This window comes from Epinephelus moara, chromosome 14 (assembly GCF_006386435.1).
Source record: "Epinephelus moara isolate mb chromosome 14, YSFRI_EMoa_1.0, whole genome shotgun sequence".
NCBI lineage: Eukaryota > Metazoa > Chordata > Actinopteri > Perciformes > Serranidae > Epinephelus > Epinephelus moara.
Window position 1 is genome coordinate 37913395 of NC_065519.1, and position 5227 is coordinate 37918621.

Here is a 5227-nt window from a genome sequence, read left to right on the forward strand (position 1 = left end):
TTGCTCTTCCTGAGGTTTCTACCGTTTTTTTCCCCCGTTAAAGGGTTTTTTTTGGGGAGTTTTTCCTTATCCGCTGTGAGGGTCCTGAGGACAGAGGGATGTCGTATGCTGTAAAGCCCTGTGAGGCAAATTGTGATTTGTGATATTGGGCTTTATAAATAAAATTGATTGATTGATTGATAAATTGACTATACCATGAAGGTTAGAAATGAAAAGAAGAGTGTTATTGTTTCTAATTGTAAAAGAATGTTCTACAATACTCATGGAATACATTCAAAAACATTTAACATTCATACTATTTGAAATTGAAAAACATTTAAAATTAACTTCTTCTTTTTTTCAGTTTATTTGTCTGAACATTACCCTCAGACAATGTTGCACCATTGTGGAACACAACATATACCCATTGAACAGTTTGTGTGATATCCTACAAAACTGCAGACACAACAGTTCATACAATATCCTACGAATTAACGCCCCATGAATGATGCTATCTCCTTTACATAAAGTTGCATAACTAACGTAAATTTACGGAGGTTAGATTTTGGCAAGTAAAGTCACTGTGGTTAGGTTTGTACCTTAAAATGTCTCAAAGTTCACTCAGAGTACACATGGGTTTGAACACGCATCTCCTGGGGAAGTCTGGCAGGAAAGTCTGCATTTCTGCAACCCATTCATCACCCCAACCTGCCTCTTTACAGACTGCTCGGGACTGCTTCCTTGTTTATTCCTGTCAGCGCATTGGTCACGTGATTGCAGCCCTTCAAAATACATTGTCATGTCCGCGAAATCTAGTTGTGTTTAGTTTTTGTCTTGTGTCAATGTTGTCTCGTGGCTTCCTGTTTTATTTTGAAATCTGACTCTCTTCTTGTTTCAGGTAACTTGCCCTTTCCCCTGGTGTGTCTCCTGCTGGTCTGATTGCCTTCCCCGCCCTGATTGTTTCCACCTGTCCCCCAATACCTTATGTATATTAGTCTGTGTCTCCCTTTGTTCTTTGCCAGTTTGTCTTGTCCTGTGTCAGAGAAGCTCCATGTCCCATCTCTTGTCAGGTTTTGTATTACTTTGATACTTTACTTCGCATTTGCCAATAGTCAAGTTTTGTGTTATGTTGATACTTTGCCTTGCTTTGCTTTAAGTCTAGCCTTGTTATTTTGATACTTTGTCAGACCTTTTTTGATATCATTGCAGTTTTTCCGAATAGAATGATTTTTTTTGTTAAGTGTTTTGAAGTAAGTTTTCCTCTGAGTGATTTTCTGTTGATACTTTGCCATTAAAAGATTATTTGTTTGAGCTTTGTTTCCAGGGTCGTGCATTTGGGTTCAGGTCCTAGTTCAGTTGTGACATACGCAGGTTATGTACAAATTTGGATCCATTATTTTCTGGCAAAATGGACGATCAGTTTATGAGAACAGCCTGGAAATGGCCCATAGCACTGAATGTGTTAAGACTGTAGGCATGTTTCAGCAAACTTTACATCAGCAAGTTTATCAAACTAAATTATCATAACCCTCTTTACAAGAAAATAGTTATGTTTCAGTGTTTTATTTGTTTTACATTCTAACGTCTGTTTTCAGTGTCCTGGTGTGCGTCTCTCCTGACATAGCTGTATGTCGCCACCATTTGTTGTGTTGCTGCTCATTGTTAGCAGCTGTTTTCCAAACTTCTGAATTCTTATTCATCCTCACTAACATCAACTGGGAGTGCTAATTTGACCCTCTTCTTCTTTAAAACCTCTTGCACTCCACCCCGATTTTGTAGCAAACGCCTAAAATGACATACCCAAATTAAAATGACTGTAGCCTCTGAACCACTCTGACTACATGCACTCTTGAGGTCTTGCCAGAAAGAAAACTCCCTCAAGTTTCTTGTAAAAGTGTCAGAAACACTCTAGGTGATACAGAGACAGAGTAATGGGCCTCTGAAGTCAGTAAAAAGTTGAAGATTTTGCCTAAATAAAATAAATGATTTTCAGGATTAATAACTGTTTGTGGCTTCATCTGAGCAGCTAAATGACACTGTGGGGCTGTAGGCACACTATCAATGAACATTTGTTTCAAATTTGAAGAAAATAGTAATTGAAGTATGACCATTCTACAGTGTTTTTTCCATGAAAAGATCCAGGCGGAGCTCCAAATGACAAGAGTGGTCACTGGACTTCAAAACAGTACTATCAGTGATCAAACAACACTCAGCCAGCTTCAAACATTGTACCTTATTGAAATCAGACGTGATTATAATAGCTGATGTTGTTTATGACACAGAAACACCATAAAATATCACCAAATAAAGCCATATGAAATGTGAAAGTTGTGATCCCACTTTCTAGGCGGTATATCTTAGCCAAAAATAGTGGTAGGAGTGAGACTCTTACCTTTTCATAAAAGATCTAAGTCTCCACTCGCAGCTCCGCATGAGATAGTGAGTAATCCTTTAACTTTTCCCCTCCAAAAACGGCATGACGTGACTTGTCACCACTCATCGCGATTTTGGACTTTGTGTGTTTAGACTGCTCTGGTGCGAAATCCGTAAGAAATAAAAGAAAAACGATGTCATTTTTGAAAACCCGAGAGCTTCCTGAATCCGGCAATACCAAACATCACATGGTTTGATGACGCAGTGCGCCTGTGAGATACCATTTAACAGAGGAGGGAGCCCGGACGCCGGCGTCCGAGCGGAGTTAGAGAGGTTAAAGAGTCATAAATAAACATTAAGAAATGGAAAAAAAAAAATAATAAACTGTTGTAAAAAACTATACAGCATCATAGCAGGAAGTTTATTGCAATTAACATTATTAAACTTATCTAAGTTAATTTGTAGAGATGATGACTGTTATGCATTTGAACAGTATAAACCTAAATACACAACCAAAAACTATCATGGTGGGATTCCATAATCTTACGCTGTTGCTTCATGGCAACATTTGCATTGACAATTTTCTATTACTTAATTATCGAATAAGATACATTAAACAATTAAAATTTACATTTTGCTCATCTTTTACTGTGACTGCATTTTTTTTCCAGATTGTAAAATGACAGACATTTTCAGACCATTATATGATGTTGTAATAATGGAGTTGAACCTTGTGTGGAGGGCCCCTAATAATGCACTCAGCATGGCCTTTAGGAAGCCATGTTACAATATAAATGGTGCTATTGCTTTCCTTAGGACCCTAGCTCTTTTTTAAGTATTGTAACATTATTGAGGATGTGTTGTCTCACTGTAAAAGGTAAAAATGAGTATGTTACCTAAGGGCAACACAGTACCATAGCGGGTTCAAATTTTGCATTTGAGTTTGACCAAAGTATTATTAATAGTGGTGCACTGGATTTTATTAAGTTGGTGTGGAGGACATATTGAAAATTAAGTGCCACTTTCTAAAAAAGGCACCCTTAAAGAAATAAAATGAAAATTATTGTCTGTGTTAATTTATTATCTTTGCTAAATGTGTCAACAAATGGTTTTGACAACTTTTACGTCAAGATGACATTTCTATTCCCGTCTAGCCCATCAATGTTGTCCATTCAAATGTGATTTTGGGTAAGTAGCTTACCCCACCCATCATATAAAACCACACTTTACCTTTAGCTTGTGGGGAACTAGCAGAGAAATATCTTACTAAGAGGTGTGTTTCGATTTGAGCTGGAAAAACTGTTTACATTTCCAATAAATGTGGTTGAGGTCTAATATGTTCATTTATTCCTTCTCTTCATTCTCTCTATCTAACTTAGCAAGTGAGGGAGGTGTGGGTGGAGGCCAACAGTCCTACAGCTGTGTTTCTCACTACAGCACATTGTATTCATGAATCCATGTGATTAGATGACATCTAAAGGATTTAATTTAGGTGTGTCTTGTAACAAACCCCACCCACATGTGTATCATATGGAAATACGTCACATGACTGAAACTAAAGACACTCTGCATTCCACTTGGCTGCAACCTTAATGCTTATGGAACCATTGTCATCAATAGTAACTGCATGGTTAAAGGAATACTTTTTTTTGTAGGTGACTACAAAATGACCTCTTATATATCAGTTACCTACACCATGTTCCCTTGAATTCATGACGAAAACTTTGTTTTTCTTACATGGTGCTGATGAATGAAGAATCCACAAACAACAAATACTGAATAAAGTTCGTTCTTTTTCCATTACTATTTCTATATTGTTGGCTACCTGAAGTAAATTGGGACCATGCTTAACAAGAGCAAAACTATATCAAAACATCTGTTTACAACTTTCACACAACTGCAGTAGAATCCAAGTCTTATTTATCTAGTCATATACTCAGTACTTCCCAAACACATCAGTCAATCAGTCATTTATTTATCACATTGCATTATACATGGTACAACGCCAGTGAAATGTGATCCCATCAGCCTCTTTAACTTGTGTTCTGTAATTTAGTCCTTTTTTTTTTTTTTACATCTTCTTACATTGTTAGCTGCCGCTATATAATCATCTGTGTTTCCCAATGGTTCGGGTAATCCATGGTTTCTGGTTGTGGAATGATTTAACTGTCCACACATCCCAACCTCAACAAGACAGCCACATGGTCACTACTCCTGCAACACGAGCAGCACTGCGCGGCAGTCACCTCTGAATTATTATACACAGTTATTATTATCTATACAGTCTATGGCTTTGATTCACAGGAAGACCAGGGCAACACCTCTCATTTCCACCATCACACCAGTCCATAGTCATTGTATAGCACTCAGCTCCTCTCCTTTTCTCCTAGAGTCCTCTGCTCTGTCAGATCATCATATTGAAAAAGAGTCACCTGGTTGAATGGTGCTGTGATTTGATGAATCACAGGATGTTACAGTTCCTGATATCACACTGGTAACTGAAGCGGCATGGAGGTTGTCCAGTTTATTTCCGACATCTGTCCAATAGTTAGCAGGATGCTAGTTCAGATGGTGTCCATTTCCTCTCCATTTTTCATTATGTTTACTGATGTTAACATTTGAAAACCTTGACCAGGGGCCTGTATCACGAAGTGAGATCAACCTTTCCTAGGTTACCCAGACCTATCCTGGGTTGACTAACCCTAACAATGGCAATCAGGATAATCGGTATCACGATGCTGGATATCAACTCGGTAACTCAACCCAGGGTTGCTTTATCAAGAGCCGTGAACGCGCACGCAGCGGACCAATCACAATCATGAGAGAAGCGCAGTGTCACTGAGCGTCCTCACAGAGCGCCATATGTGAGGAAAAA